We start from the raw sequence: 17,055 nt of genomic DNA, 5'->3' as shown, positions 1-17,055 counted from the left end.
CCATGGTTGGAGAATGCTGCTGTTTCTGGTTCTCTTTCTGCCCATGGAGGTCTCATCTATCTCATTCATCTCTTTGAGGTTTATGATCTCAAGTTCCTGTTTTGTTTACCCACTGCGGTCATTGATTGAACTTAATATCAGTAGTCTTTGGCCTGGGGAATCCTTTGGATTCCTTTAATCCTTTGTAAATGATGTGGCCATTTTTTGAGATGTTCAAATGCTTGAAAAAGGTAAGGCTCTGTCCACCAAAACACTTGTGGTGGTAGCTTGGTTAAGGCCGATGGGAAAAATAATCTTCACAGCTACCTGAGATGAGTTTTGGTGGTTGTTACAATTTTCCATCCAGCTTCTCCAGGCCAGATTCTTACACTGTGTGGATCCCTTCTTTTGCCATTGATAGCTTGGGATCAAGGGCACTGAATACATTTGGGAAAGCTGATCCACAATCAACCTTGGACTACAAAAATACCCTAAAGGTAAAACTTATATATTGGAGTTTTTCCAAAGTGAAATGGAAGGATCATTCTCTCTTGGCCATCCCTGTGGCCTTCTGAGGAAAATGAGCCATTACCACAAACTTTCTCATCCATGCCATCATCTGACATCATCTGTTCCTTTCAAGAGTTAAATACTCAGGATTTTATATCCTAACAAGACCCACATCAGACTACTGAGAACACTTTGTTTCGTCTTAACCATCTTCAGGAAAATGCCCCAAGGTACTACCTTTAAAGGCATAGTCATCTTTCCTTATAAGTTCTGTTGGTCTCAAAATACTTTAACAAACGGTGCAAGATTATTTTACTGGTGGAAGATTAATTTACAACTTCTATGAACAGCACCTTAGCTTAGTGAATGGCTGCTTTACATAATCACGACTTCCTTTTTATCTCTAGAGCTGCTCTTTCGTTTTCTGAAGTTACTTTAAGGATCATCTTTCAGAAGGAAAACAAGCCTGGCACATAAACCTCTTCTGTGCCTGTTTATCTAGAGTGGAGGGCGAGGACACTGTTAGGCGTGAAGAAACATTTAATTTCATGGATATTAGGCTGTAGTTCCAGGATTCACCTTCAAGGACTGAGGGCCTCAGACTCCTGTAGAACAAGAAGATCTTGATGCCAAGGTCTCTGGAGAAGACAAGAGGCTGAACTGAATATTGCTGAATTTGTTTCCTGAATAAATATTTAGAAACATCCACCCTTCATTTTTCATCTTTTTACCTGTGCACCTGATTAAACAGTTATAAAGTAACTGCAAAGTCAAATAATCACTACAATGAAGACCAGATGCAATTGTACCTCCAAGAGAAGAGAATGAAGTGGGGGTGGGAAAATTGCGTATGGGGATGACTAGGGAAGGGAAGACAAATGGGGCAGCCAGAAATGTGTCTCAGGAGAAGGTTGGGAAGATCATTCTGAAAATTTCTTAGTTTCTCAACTAGGCCAGGCAGGTTCAGACTGAGCCAAGAACTCATAAATATGTCTGGTAAGTGAGTTAATAATTTAATGAATACGGAAACTATGCACTGGCCTCAAGGTTAAAGGTTAATGGGCAGGGTTTCAAAAAAATTTTTATTAAGTAGACAATAATAGACTACAATTAAATATATCTTGTGTTCCAACATTAAAACAAGAAACTAGTTCAAATGAACTAATACAATCTAGATCCAAAATATATGATTGGGAGACTGAGGAAAGCTGAAATCTTAAGATACAAATGAAAGGATCATATAATACTCAGCATATAGCAATGATGAGATAGTAAAGTGAGGAGTTTAGAGCACAGATTCTGCAGTCTGAGTGCATATGTTCAAATCCAGGTTTTCCCACTAACTAGTTATATGACCATGGGCAAGTAACTTAACCTCTTTGTGCCTCAGTTTCTTTTCTGTAAAATGGGGATAATAATAGTACCTATCTCTTAGGGTTAGGTGAGGATTAAATACATGAACATGTAAAACACATGGAACAGTGTCTCCACTCTATAAGTGTTGGCTATTGCTGTTTTTATAATAATAATAATAAATTATAATAATTTATAAATTAATAATAATTATTAACAATCTTTCATTTACAGTCCACTTGATTTTGTTGGGTAAAGCATGTAAGTGTTGGATTTCTTTCCAGTTGCTTAATATATGTACTTTAATTTTATTAAGTAATGAAATGTATCAATTCTGTTCTTTTGCTTAATTTGGAGATGCAAGTGAATTAAATTCATTAAAGCAATTCTAGACACGTTATAAAATTTCACCGATTCAGAGGGGTGAGGAGCAGCTCATCTAGATCCACAGAGGTCACAATAAGGACTTTGCTTTGACTCTGAAGGCACTAAGGTTTTGGAGCAGAAGAGTGATGTTATCTGACTAATGTTTCTCAGGATCAGTGTGGCTAGCATGTTGAAAATGGGTTGTGATGGTAGGAGAGGGGTAGGAGGTAGAGTGAAACAGGGATATCTATTAAGAGGATGGTAGCAGTGGAGGTGATATTAAATTTTGGATATATTTTGGCAGTAGAGCTTCTAGGATTTGCTGATGGACAAGATGTGAAGAGTAAGAGGAGTCACAAACAGAAACTATGCATTTTTGCCTGAGTGACTGGATTACGGGATGGAGGGAGAGCTCTCAGGGAGGGAGAGCTCAATTTTGGATGTGATAGGTTTGACATGTTTATTAGACATTTAATTAGAAATGTCAGATAGGCAGATAGATATAGACTCTGGTGTCAAGAGAGAGAGTTTTAGGCCAAAGACACATACACGTTGGAGTTGTAGTACATGGATGGTATTAAAGCCATGAACTGGATGAGATTGTCTAGGGAGTGAGCACAGCACTGATGGGAAAGAAGAGGTCAATACTGAATCCCTGCCCCGAACAATCAGAGTGAGGAGGTGTGAGGAGGAGTGGCCAATGGGGTAAGAGGAAAACCAAGTGAGTGTGGTGTCCTAGAAGCCAAGGAGAGAAAGGGTTTCAAGGAGAAGAATGTTGCTAACTGTGTCAAATGCTGCTGACAGGTCAAGTAAGATGAGGCCTAAGAAATAGGCCCTGGACTTAGCAACATGGAGGTCATCAGGATGTTGACGAGAGAGTATGGCTGCGTGAACTTGAAAGGCTGCGCCAGGCTACTCTATTTCAGCAAGTCCATTCTTTTAGCTTGGCATCTACTTAGATGGGAGCCTCATGGGGAAGAGGTTCTTTTTAAAAAAGTACTTCCATGGGGCTCCACCTTTGTATGGCTTTCATCATGCATCTCTTGTGAATTCAAGTGTTTTCTTGCCAGTAAATTCCTATTGCTTGAACCCTACTTTGGGCAAAGCATGGGGCTAGAAGCTGTGCTGGGTTGGGAGGGCAGAGAGAATTCAGAGAAACAGTTGACAATTCCAGCTATAGTACCCACCACACTTCCCTGTCTTTCACTTCTGGAAACAGTTCTTTGTGGTTTGAATGTGGCTTATCTTACCTTACCCCCAACCAAGCATGGGCAGGTGACTTAGGTCTGGTCAACCAAATGTTACATTTCCCTTGTCACAGTGATTGGTTCAAGGACCAAGCAACAACCATCACACCAAAAAATCCACCCTCTGCCACCTACATCCAATAGGTGCCTTCTTGGGGTGGGGGTGGGAGGCAGAGGTGTGGGCTGGAATGGGGAGAAGTCTTGAGCTCCCCCTAGAGACCACACAAGGCAGGAGGCTACATGTCTTGCAGAGAGTAAATGGCAAGCTCCATCAGCAAGTGGGCAGCTGGGGTTGCGGGGAGATCTCTGGCAGAAGGGCATGTCACACAAGGAAACTCCCTTCCCGAAATGGCCCCAACAGCTGACTCGGTACTTCACTGGAGTGACCTCAAGAACTGCATGGCTGTTTTGCATTATCAGCATCCTTTACAAACCCACATGATAAATGACGGCCTGTTTCCTCACTTCTGTTTTTGAGGACTCCACAAAAGGACATCACACTCAACAGTTATGCTGGGCCAGAACTCCGCCTGCACCCCCTCCACCTGCGACTAGTAAGGTTCTCCCCAGTGTATGATTGATCACAGGAATGGCAGAACTCCAGCTGAAGCTGGGGAGAGAGGAAGGATGGGCAATGGGATTAAAGTGGATGGAAAAGTTAAAAGAATGAGATTTTTTATTTTTGCAATGTGCCCCTCTGCTAACCATTATTTCAAAGCTTCCTGAATGGAAACAAATCAGGAAACAGCAGTGGAACTAATAAAATCTTACTGGGGAACAGCTGGGGAGAGCATTGGGGCTCATTAATAAGACCACTATTTTATGGGGACTTTGGCCATAATAAACTTGGCTAAAGTTATTTTTTCTTCCAATGTCTCCATGATTTACTCTTTTGGACAAGAAAAGTGTAATTCGAAAGGTTAAATGACTTGCCCAAGCTCACTCACAGTGAATCAAGACAGAGTAAAAAGTTGAAATGATATTCTTGTAATTTAGTTTCTTTACCCTTCAAAACTGGATGTTCTCTATGTGCTTGGTTTTGTTACCTGCTCTGCCTGCAGGGATGCAGCTCATTTTCACAGTCTCAAGGAACATGGCTAATGTTCTCTTAGACACTAAGCCAGAAGATGAACACCACGGAACAAATGCCCATTGCTTTTAGGGGTAATTGACCTGGTTGACCTGAACTGAGTGTCGCCTTAAGCAAAAACACATCAGATATCAAAGAATTTATTTTCCTTTACTCTCTTCTCCTTCCCTTTGTGGTAGCAACTTTTATCCTTCAGAGATAGTACTCAATTTCAAAAAACAGAGAGCAATTGATTTTAGCTTCTGTCTGTTCATTCATTCATTCTTTTATCAATTTTTTATCAAATGAATTTATAAAGCATCAATATTTATTGAGCATTTACTTTGTGCCAGATCCATGCTAAGTTCTGGAAACACAGCAGCTAAACCTCATTTAGAAAGTTGGAAAATCTTTCCCAAGGAAGAACTGACTATATTGGGATTTGAAGGCTGAGTAGGCTTTGTCAAGCAAAGAGGGGGTGAAGAGTGTTCCAGAATAGCAGGTGCATACACCCAGGGGTGATAGGAAGCAAGGTCCCTTGGAGAAGTGCCCAAGTGTTCACTTTGCAAGGGGGAGGACTTGGAAAGATATTCTACAGAGGCATGAAAGCTACTAAAGAGGGTTGATTTTCTCCTAAAAACAATGGGAATTGGTGAGGGTTTTAAATGTATGTGCTTCCACCTCCACCACTTCCTATAGTCTAGAGCCCTCATGGCTATGAGGAAAAATCAAATGCTTTTTGATAAACACCTGAGCACCAGGCCCTCGCCTCTCCCAGGACTCTGTGAACATGGGGTGCGAATTCACCCCAGGACCTCAGATTTCACTAAATACTCCTGCAGTGATGGAGAGAGGAGGGGAAAAGTCCTGCGAAGTATTGATCATCCCTCGGCTGGATCCAATTTCAAGAGTGGCCGAGAACAGAAAATGGTTAAGAGGACTTTAGTAACCAAGGCAGTCCAGAGAAGGGGATTAGGGATTAGGGAACAAGCACGACCAGGAAGGAACAATTATGTCCTCAAATTCTGTGGTCCAGGTCCAAATTCCAGAGGTGCTTCAGAAGGCACCGAGTCATACTCTAAACTGGATGGGGAGACAAAAGAGTAGGATGGGTTTTTTTTCTCTCCTGCTAGTTTGTCTCAGTCATGCCCTTTGAATTCCAGGCTCCATTTTCCATGCCACAAGTGGACTCTTGGAAGCAGCTCAGTTTTTGAATCCCTTACCTCTCCCTTCACTTCTGCTCATCCCAATTCTACAGAATTGCCCTTGTTAAAGTCATTTTCATCACTGCTCCCTCTGCTTCAAACCATCCCCTCTGGTAGCCACGGAGAATAATTGTCAGCTCTGTCTGGCAGGGGAAGACAGGGAATCCAAGACTTACTGTTGACTATTCATAACCGTCTTGTCTCAGGGCCTTTGTTCATGCTGCTGTGTTGGCCTGGACACTCTTTCTGGCGATATCTGCCTAGCTACTTCCCTCACATCAAATCTTTGCTCAAATATTCTTTCTTACCATCTTATTACCATCTCACCTGTCCAACCCCTCCACCCTAGTTTAGTTTTCCCTTTTCCTAAATACCTATCTTCCAATATACTGTGCAATTTCCTTATTTACTATGCTTAGTGATGATTGTCTGTTTCACCCAACTAGAATATAAGTTCACTGAGGGCACAGATGTCGAGCAAGTGCATAGATCAGTTCCTGGCACATGGTAGGCACTTATGAAATATGTGTTGATTGAATGAATGCTCTCTCAGCAGGATGATGCATCATTTTCTTCTGTGTTGCCTTCAGGCTACATTGGGAGTGGTGCCAATATCATCAAGTTGCACTGTGCTAAGTGTGAGTACCATCTTTGTCCCAGGTCCTCTGAGATACTCTCAGAATTCAGCAAATTCTCCCTAGACACATAGTAATGAAACAGGAAATAAGGAATTGATCTCTGATAGGCGTAAGGAACAAGGTTTGATGCCAGGAGGCAGACTTATGAAGAAATTCTTTTAAAATGGGGGATGAGGGGTGGGGTTTCTGAGCCCTGAGAACTGTCCCTTGGTATGATCTCTCACGAAGTCAGGAGGTGGCAAGCCAGCAAACATTGACCACAATCCAATCAACAAGGTCAGCGAAGAATTTACATGCAGGAAGTCATCTATTTTTAATATTGCAATTGCTTTCCTGTTTTCCTTTATTCGGTACGTTACCACAGGATTCCAATTCCAAGAGTTTTGTTTGAATGCTTTCCTCTTGTATTTTTCTTTTTTTAAATTTGGATGCAGCCTTCTGTTTCCAGAAAGCAAATGTCCTCCCATTATTTTAAGAAAATCAGGAGGCTGGGTCATCTGTCATGCTGAACAATTGCTGGACTGATCTAAAGCGTGAGGGTCACAAAGGTGGTGATCTCAAATGGGAGGCTGAAAGTGAGCCGTCTTCTGGGGAATGTCATGAAAGAGTGTGCGGCAAGCAAAGAAGGGCTGAATGTGTGCTGGGTGAACCAACCCAGAGAAGCAGGAGATTCTTGCAGAACTGGCAGGACTTGCAGTGAAACCCCTTATCTAGCTCATGGATGCTCTCACCCTACTCCTACACCCCCATGGAGCTGAAGGGAAACATTACTTTCCTGCCCCTCTGAGATGTACTTTTCTGGCCAATTATTCAGCTGAGGTTTGGTAGACTTTGAAATTTTCAAGCACTAAAATTGCAAAGTCTCAGCATCTGTTTGATTACAATTCAGCAATTGACCACATTTGCTTTATTCTTTTATTAGTCCTTTGCAATGCCACAGTAAGCAAAGTCTGGGGGGCGGGGGCTGGAATAGAAGCAAAAGCAGTGAAGAGATTTTGTGAGCTCTGATGCTTTACTGTAATGCCGTCAGTGTTGAATCGCGTTTTGGTCTGCCTAACAGAGTTCACTGGGCCCTAAAGCCCCAAGGCCTGTCCTCACCTCTGTGTGGCTGAAGGACTTTGAGTTGAGTTGATGGATTCTTGATCCTTGTCAGAGTCTACTCCTTGGCATTCAATCTGCCTCCCTCATCCTGGGTTATGCACGTTTCAGCTCTGTGGCAGTGGTCCCAAGGAAGGCACTTCCCTCTCTGGGAAGCCGCCCCCAGACTTCCTGCTCTAACCTTGCAGATGCTTCCGTCATCTCTCCTGGAAGGCGTGATGGTCCGGTGTCCCTGAAAGTCCTGGATTCTCGCCCCCAATCTGTTTCTATGTCCCTTGTTTGGTGGCTCTGAGTCATATTCAGATGCTCAGGTTGGATCCTTCTTTAGTGAGCCTTGGCTTTTTCTATTTTTTCTAGTGACTTTAGCAGACTTCTAAGGGGAATGGTTCACAGAACAGAATGACCTTACACTGATCTTTGACAAAGGCAAGGATTAGCATTGCAACAAAGATAGGAATGAGTGCTGAGCACATGACCCAGAGCTTTTCACATTCAAAAATATTTCAAACATTAACCATTAATACAAATATGATTGAGCAGTGAGCAACACTACTATCCCATTATTAGAAAAGGGTACCAGTTTAATGAATTCATTGCTCTTTGGGACAGAAGTCCAGTGAAGTGCTCTCACCACCAGTACCATCTCCAGAGCAGGAGTTATGTTTTAGGAAAACAAAGCATCCCACATTATAAAAGCAAAGCAAATAGCTCCTTGTTCTATTCACTGAACACTATTGTCTCAGGCCTATGTGCATGTTAAAAATTGTATTATTTGAGCTAGAATTGCCTTATTAAGAAATACCTATAAAATACAAATTTCAAATTGAATAGCAGAGCCAGAGAAATGTAAATTAGAAGGTATAGAATGGAGATGAGCAAACCAAAGAGATCTTATACAGTTACAATAATTGAGCAGTAACTTTGCCTCCAGACTTGCTGGTAGTCAAGCAAAGAGAGAAACTGAATCATTTATATAGGTGTTATTAACTACCAGGAAAAAAATGACTCTTTCCTTGGGGAAGCAATGTATTTAGCTCTTAGTGCTGAAAGGGATGTCTTATGAAGGGCTTTGGCAAATGAAGTCATGGCTTTCATACACTTATCTATTTCAGAATATAACCATGAGGTTTGAAGCCCTAGATAGCAGAGGCAGCTCCTTGCTCTATCGTATCAGTGAATTTCTGGGTGGTAGTTGAGAACTATGATACATACTGGCCATGAAACATTGGGTAGGTTACTGAACCTCTCCAAACAACAGTTTTTGTTTTGTTTTGTTTTGTTTTGTTTTAAATCATGCCGACCCATTTTAGGAAATTCCATTAACCAAGCCTGGGCAGAGATGAGGTTAATTAATTTGGGTGAATGTATGTAATACCTCCACACATGAAGCAGTGTGCTAGCCCTTGTGGGAGTAGAAGATTTATAAGTTATGGTTTTTGTCCCCCAATCCCATAGGCCATTGAAGGGGACACATAAATACACAAATATTTTTCATATAAAGTAGCTTGTGTTAAGTGTTGCTATAGAAGTGTAAACAAGGGGCTGCTGGTAAATTCGTTTTCAGAAGAAATGTCTGATACCCTTTTAATAAAATTGTGTTCTGAGGTTGGGGCCATACATTTTTTGAAACTACTCAGGAACCACAATAGCTATAGATTTAGGATTTTCTCTGGCTGACTTGGTGTGGTCTGTGCTGATCCCTAAACCAGCCTCTCGGGCCAGGGGTGCAGTAGGCAGGCCTGGGCCGCACACCCACCCTGGGTTTGCACCATCAAACCACATGGACAGAGGCTGGGAGAGGCATGACCGTCCCAGGGAAGACAGGGGTGCTGTTGCCAAAATAAAGGATTCTGCTGGGAAACTCAAAGCCACAAATGTTTACTACCTGGTTTTTCCCTTCATTAAACACATCACCTCTTTGCTAGCCTGGATAATTTAGTTTCCTCTGAGATCCATGTGACCCCAATTCAGTTGTTATTTCCAGGAATTCATGGGGAGGCACAGGAGGACATACATCATCCACTTTTCTTATTCTTGGGATAGAAACAGTTAACTGTAAGGAAGAAACATTTTTGCTTCCTTTTCTGGCTAATGCATTGATTTATACAATGTTCTCCATCACTTCACTGCTGTTACTAAGAGGGCTTGGGGAATTCCTTCCAGCACTTGCATCGTTCTTTAAATCCTCCACTCTCACGAGCCACCAAACCCTGCTTTGGTCACTCGACCCTAGAAAAGCAAGACTGAAAAACAAACACCCACACTAAGAAGATCACTGTGAAAAATTAATCAGTTCCTGATATGAATCATGGAGTAAGACCAAGGAACACTTTCAAATAGATCCTGAGGGAAGGTGGGGTGCTCATGAATGTGCAGAGAACAAGGGGGAATTTTGGGGGAGCTGCATCTTTGATGTAAGTTCTTCTTCTCTCCCAAGCTGGATTGGAAGTTCACTTTTATTCTGTTCCCTAATGCAAGTGTGACAGTACAGGCAACTGGATGAAGCTCATCAGAGGAGATACATCTCTCCACTGAGACTATGTGCTACTGTCCTAAATATCTGTACTGGTGAGGGGAAGTGGATGAACAGTGATAATGTGCAATAAAGGCTGATACCCAAATGTCATTTTCTCCCCAAACCAATCTTCTCTGCTTATGTAACATATCACTGTTGCAGTGCATGAGATGTGTTAGCCACTGTGCACATACACACAACAGATATACCTGCTTTGATCTACATGTCAGGCTAGAGTCATTTTACCAAGTCTCTACCATTCTCCCAGGATATAGTTCCACAGTTCAAAAAATCACTTAAAAATTTTCCCCTACGATGTCCCTTTGAAATCTCAAATTCAACATGTCCAAAAGACTTCCATATAACCAAAATCTCAGAAGCATCTTTGTTGTCTCCATTCCCTCAATCTTTTCCTTTTTATATATCAACCTGTTGGCCTACCAATGTAGCTTCCCCTCAATAATTATCAAGGGCATTTCTGCTATGCACCTGCCACTGTGCTAGGCACCCAGGAATCAACAGCATGGACTAACAGCCATGGTCCTTGCCACGATGGAGGAGCAGACAATCAAGTAAACACAAATGCAAATGAAGAATTAAAAACACAAATGCTAAGAGGAGAAGTAAGCCCAGTAGGTCCTTCCTTCATAATTACCCCCAAGTCTATTCTTTCTTTTCCTTCACCATGGCCACAAGCCTTTATCAGCTCCTCTCTACACCTCTGCAATAGACCTCCAGTTCTATTCCTCTATAGGCACAATGTGAGTACACAGCATTGCCAACACACCTTGTACCTTCTTGCCTTAGTGCCCCGTTCTTTGAATTGTCTTTCTCATTTGGCCCACTCCTCATTGCTATCTACCCAAATTCTATCACGTTTTAAGAGCCAGCTCAAGAATCCTTCTTCTTTGAATCCATCCTGTTATCTCCAGCTAGAATTGCTCTCCTACCTCTCCCATAAGGAAGCTTTCTTTGTCCACATTGTTCTGATGGCATTTCTTACATATGGTGGCCATTTGTGGGCATCTTCTCTCCAGTTAGTTTGCAAATGCCTTAAGGGCAAGGATTCAATGTAGTCACCATTTGTCATTCTTTTGGTCCTACCAGAATCTGAATTCCTGTCCTATATTTTGAGAATTGAGCCTTTGTGGGAGACCTAGTCCACCTCCTAATGTATAAGTTGCATGTCAGTTACTCAAGTTTCCAGCCTTCCTTGTAGTGAGGGTGTGGACATGTGACTTATGTTCCTCCAAACAGATGCCCCAAACAAGCTTTTGAATGGAGAGTAAGGGTGTAAAGCTGCAGGTCATCCACGGATGCTCCCTGGTGGAGGTAGAAGACCAGCAGGACCAAGTTCCCAGCAATGGTGGCAGAGCTGATGGCACTTTCAGTTCCAGTGCCCATGACGGTGAAACCAGTGATGGCAGCTGTGCTGGCTGGTGATGGACAGTGGTGACAATTTCCTTACCAGATGGGGTCTGTGATGTGACTTAGGCTTTGTTCCTGCCTACATGGCCACAATCTTCCTGAGATTTTTTGAGATTTTCCTTTTCTGTTTAACTCAGCCAGCATCCATTTTTAGCCTCCAAAGATACTATCACAGAGCTCAATCACAGCAGGAGCTTTATAAATATTTGTTGAATGAATAAGTGAATAGATCTATCATTGCTATCTGCAGGGCCATTAGCCTCTCTACACTCAGTTTCCTCATCCAAAAATGGGCTAATAATTCCCTACCACAAAGGGATGTTGTAAGAATTGAATGAAATAATGTAGGCCCAGCAGCTAGTATATAACAAGCAACCAGTAACGGGTAGTTATTATTGGTAGAAACAGGGATGTGGACATGTGACTTATGTTGGTGATAACAATAAATCAGTGTCCTGGCTTGCAACAGGAGGAGATAGTTTAAGGTACTACCTGTCAGGGACACATGTCCTAGACATCTAAACTTGCTTCATATAACCCACAGTTAAACATTGTTGCCTTTGTGTTCCCATGAAATCCTTGAGTTTTACGTATGGGCTTATCACCTGGCTGGGTAACTTGGCAGAGGGTGCACACTCTAAAGTATCTCCTTTTACCACATTCTGTCACCTTGAGAACCTTAAAAGAAGCGAGCATTTGGTGCAGGAGGAAAAGTAAGGTTAAAAACTCTTGGCTCCATTTGGGTGTCTAGGAGGGTAGGGTTATGTTGAAGTTCTCTGTATGGGGTTTGTATTATTATTTTTGAAGCTGTCCTGTAAGTTTTGAAAGTATTTCAAAATAAAAAGTTAAAAAACAAAAACACACAACTCTTGTCTCCAAATCTTGAGCTAACACAAGAGGTTTCCAAAGAACCAGAGCACCCCTTGCAGGGCAATGGGGGAACTTGAGGACTGAAAGTCAAAGGAAGGTCAGAAAGGCAGTAGTATCACTGCAAATCAGAGAGAACAAGAGTTTAAGCAAACAGCAAGAAGAGAGTTGCTTCAGCTGACTAGACAGTGAGGAGGCAGAGGCAGACAGCAATTCAACTCTGCAACCAGTTGCTGAAAAACAAGGGACAGTCATAAAACTGTGTGACATGGCCAAGACTATTTGTCAAATATTTGTCCTCTGCAAAATCTCATATTTTCATACCCAGGGCTGGCACTTCGGAAATTTTATTCATCATGGATTTTTTGCATCAATTTTTATTTTTAAAAATATTGCATTTAAATTTTATTTACCTTGAGGCTGAGTTTCTTTTTTTTTTTTTTTTTTTTTTTGGCAAGCCCTTAAATTTTGCTCCCAAAGCAAGTGCTTCACTTGCCTCATCTTAGTCCCAGCTCTGCTCATACCAAATCGAAGTGGGCAAATATTACCCCAGATGATTACATTCATTCGTCACAGCAAGATGAGAAGTAAGTATTTCAAGCTTTGTTTTATGGTTGAACAAGCTGACCCACAGAAAGATTAAGTACCTTGCCAAACTTCACACAAACAAGTTATTGAAAACGTTGACTGGCCCTGGTTGAAGTTGAACGTAAGTTGCATTCTTTCCACCAAAGCATAACTGCAGTCCAAAACAATAATACAACGGACAGCTTAGGTAATCAGGTAAGAATGGACCAAAACATATGAGTACAGTTCATTATAAGAAGTATTATAATTGAAATTGAGATCCCAGGAAGCTTAATGCAGGATGATGGTAGGGGTCCGAGCAATTATTTTCCAAGGAGTACATGTCAGGTGCCTCAGAAAAGTTGTGTGGCATTAAATGTTTTCACTTTTCTTATTCAGTATTCTCTACTCCAAAGAAACAGCTTTCTCAACAAATTCTTTTAGCCATTGGCTGGATTTGGTATGTGAACCAGTTCGGTGTCTCAAAACCTTATATTGTACTCTCCTGGTCCATCATAGCAACCTGCTTTAAGTGTTCATTTCTTCCTTAGTTAAAACCAGGAATTGGTTTCCCTTGGATACACAGCATCAAAGCCATTTTTAATTAAATTTCTGAGAAACTTGGCAGAATGCAGAAAGAAACATTTGACCCGTCAGGAAATCTTCATGAGAATGATATCCATAAGTTCTGCAAAAAATTGGTTCCATTATTTTATAATTATAGCTCATTCTCTCTAACCTGCTTATCTACAGAGAGCTTTCAGAAGCATTTAAGTAATGACCTGAAAAATCTCAAGACACTCAGACTAAGCAGCACTTGCAGCACAGACTTCAGTTCTAAGGGTATACGGGAAAGAAGGAGCGTCTCTCTCCCGAAATGCTTACATTGCAGTTTAAAAAGTGCAACATTTTACTAGGGAGACTGGTGGATAACTATGTCATGAAAGACCCCCAAAAGAGAAGAATTTGTCAACTTTTGCATGCATATGCATTAGTTTTAGTGATGCTAAGAGAGTTCAGAATTATATGTGGATTCTACTTGTGTAATCCAATGTTTATTGCAGCAGGAACAACCATTTACATTAAATGAGTGTGTAAGAAAAGATACTGTTGAAGAGAAATTGTGATGGTGATATTTTCTTTAGATATCTCTAAGAAGCTGCCTGTTATTTTAAATTCTGAGAAAACAGTTAAATGTTTCCAAAGGGAGTGGTGTGTATCTATTAAACGTCTCCAATGCACCGTTGATTATTTATTTATCCAACAAATATTTATGGCTCACAGAGTGTTCCGGGAGCTGGAGATATGGTAGTGACTAAGACAGGCTGCTGTGGTTTTGTTTACAGAAAAATAAAAACAGTTTGGCTACAAGTATTTCTGAATCAGATAATTGTTTCAATATGTTAAGGGTTGCCCTCTTAAAATTTACATCTCAGGAGAGAGACAGGCTATAAGAAAATAAACAATTGAATACTATAATTTCAGGTACTAATGAAAAACAACAAATCAGGGTAAAGGGATAGAGATTGGTGCAGTGGGAGGACAGCTATTGTAGAGAGGATATTCAGGGACGACCTATCTAAGGAGGTGATATTTGAACACATATCTGGATAATATGAATGGGTAAGCCAGGTGAGAATCTGGGAGAAGAGAGTTACAGACAGAAGGACCTTCTAGAATGTGAACTCCACAAGAGGGGAAACCTTGCTTTTTCACTGTTGTATCCCCAGATAAAGTGCCTGACACATGCTAGGCATATAATACATCCTCATTGAATTTTTGCTGGTGCAAAGACCTTGATGTATGAATCATCAAAAAGAGCAACAGGGCCAGTGTGGCTGGAAGTGGGTGAGTAAGCTGTAGAGTTGTGTTAAACCATGGGAGGCTGACATTTTTTTCTGGCTTAATTGCTAATAGAGTCCCTTTGAGCATCAAAAGTTCCTGGTTTGGATGGATAAATTATATGGTCACCTTCCTTCCAGGCGATGGTAAGGAGTGTGGATGTAATTGTGGTAGGAAGTCGGTAGAACATTTTGAGTAAGGAAACAGTATTAGTTCCTTTGCTAATAAAGGATCCTTTGGGAGGTGAATAGAATATGGGTTAGAGGGTGGGCAACAGTGGAAGTGAGGAGACCAGCTGGGAGGCTTAGGAGGCAATTACAGTGGTCCAGGTGAGAGAAGTTAATGACTTGGGTGAGGATGATAACTGTGGAGGTAAAAGAAAATGTGGGCGAGTTGGGAATGTACTTTAAAGGGAAAACTAGAAGTCTTGCTGAATGTTTGAATGTGGGGGTGATAGAAAGAGAGAAATTAAAGACGAATCCCAGAATTGTGCAGCTGGATGAAACAGGGAGTCGTTTACTGAGTTGGAGACACCATAGGAGGTACAGTTACTGGGAGAAGAGGAAAATCAAGAGTTCTATTTTGGGCTGGTTAAGTCTGAGATCCCCGATGTGGGCATCTGTTGGAGATATTGAGAAGTAAGTTGGACGCATAAGTCTGGAGGTCTGGTAAAGCTTTGGATTACATAGGTACACTTAGGAGTCATCAGCATCTAAATAATGTTTAATGCTGTGGGAGCTGTGGAATTTGATTTTGAGATTTACCGTTGACTTTACGAAGGAAGGATGGGAGGAGGGCAGGAAGGAAGCCGGGTTGGGGTGACTCTTGCCCAGGCATCCTGCCAGGCCAGTCTGTCTGGCATGACTGTTCTGAAGAGTGGTCCAAGGCCTTCCCAATACCAGGCTGGCTTCTAGGAAGCAATGAAGAGATGCTTGTTGAAGAAGCAATGAAAGACGGGCATTCTGGGCAGATCCATGCATGGAAGAATCTGGTCAGAAGGGGAGTATGGGAACAAGGCAGCCAGAGATAATGCGCAAAGTTCGAGATGCTAGGTGGGCAAAGTTGAGGATGTTGGGTGCCAAAAGCAGAGCGACTCCTGCACAGTCAGGGATAGACACAGGTATAAAGTTCAGCCATGGGAATCTGTCATAGGGTGGCGAAGGTTATACAAAAGATCCCACTGGACCAAGCCTTTAGATGCAGTGCACAGTGAGGACATTCCTTATTTGCAGCTGCTAGCAGCCCACACTGGTTCAAAGGGGCCATAACTAACCAGATGTATTTGGGCTGAAGGGTATATCGTTGAAATGACTCAAAGTGAATTTAAAATGTAAAGCAAGGAACCGCGGTGCATAGTTATGAGAACTCGAGTCACAGTGAAAGAATTAATAAGGGTGTACATGCACTGAAACACTTCCCTAAATGATCTGAAAATTCTATAAAGTAAGGCTCCACATAACATATTGAAACAATTATCTGATTCAGAAATACTTGTAGCCAAACTGTTTTTATTTTTCTGTAAACAAAACCACGCCTGGATATTACCTTCAAAACTCCTTTTCTCGATATCAATTTCGTTCCAGAAGCAGAGGCTTTTTAAAAAATTTCTTATCTCTGATCCCTATATTCTAGGTCAGGCAGTGTTGTAATAATTTATTTTAATTATTCATGTTTGCTGGTCTTCGTGGACCAGGATGTGCTCAGCGTGTTGCCATGGAAGCCAGCGTCAGCGCTGTCAGGTTTTATCAATCATCTCTATCTGAAATCTTCCTGCTGATTTGAGTATTAAAGATTGGAGACCCAGACATAGCTGGGATGAGCTCCAAATATAACTCAATGATCCCAAGCATCTCAAAATGTCACACTGGGAAGCAATAGGACCAGCTAACCTTCCATCCCTCAGGGATGCCCACGCACATCTGGAAGGCAAGCAACCCCTGCCCCTGCCCCCGTCTCCTAAACAAGCCTTTCCTCCTCTTTCTTTGGAGGGGCAAGGAATAACTTATCTTGTCCCTGCCCGGACCTTCCTTGTCTACCTTTGTAGAATAGATATGGGATAATGATTACAATCAACCTCTGCAGGTCCACCATTTAGAGCGTTTCCTTTATCCTGCAAAAAGAATCTCCTCCTCTGCCTGGGGCAGAGAGGCAGGCATGTATCACGGTGGGGAAAGGACATGTTTTTAAGTAACTGGAGAGTAAAAGACAGTTACTTACTCAACTTTTCCAGGAAAGGAAGACTTTGTTTGTCTCAAGTGAGCTTTTAAAAAACATATTGCTAAATTTTACATAAGATGTTAATAATTACCCCATATGCACCTACAAGCACAATGGACCTCGAGACCCTTCACCAGCTCTAACATTCCTGCTT

General features: G+C 41.8%; 1 long non-coding RNA gene across 3 annotated transcripts in view; it reads left to right on the top strand.

Moving 5' to 3' along the window:
• LOC119529427 overlaps positions 1 to 17,055 on the top strand; it is a 62,299-nt gene that overhangs the window by 44,068 nt on the left and 1,176 nt on the right. For 2 of the 3 annotated variants that reach the window (XR_005215866.1, XR_005215864.1), the window contains exon 6: positions 12,734 to 12,862. This is a non-coding gene — a long non-coding RNA (uncharacterized LOC119529427). Of the gene's footprint in view, positions 1 to 6,282; positions 6,368 to 11,237; positions 12,600 to 12,733; positions 12,863 to 17,055 lie in introns of those variants that run through there. The other variant, XR_005215865.1, reaches the window with a different exon arrangement.

This window comes from Choloepus didactylus, chromosome 3 (genome assembly GCF_015220235.1).
Source record: "Choloepus didactylus isolate mChoDid1 chromosome 3, mChoDid1.pri, whole genome shotgun sequence".
Taxonomy (NCBI): Eukaryota; Metazoa; Chordata; class Mammalia; order Pilosa; family Megalonychidae; genus Choloepus; species Choloepus didactylus.
The sequence above is the reverse complement of the archived record's forward strand: the minus strand, read 5'-3'. Positions and strand labels throughout refer to the sequence as shown.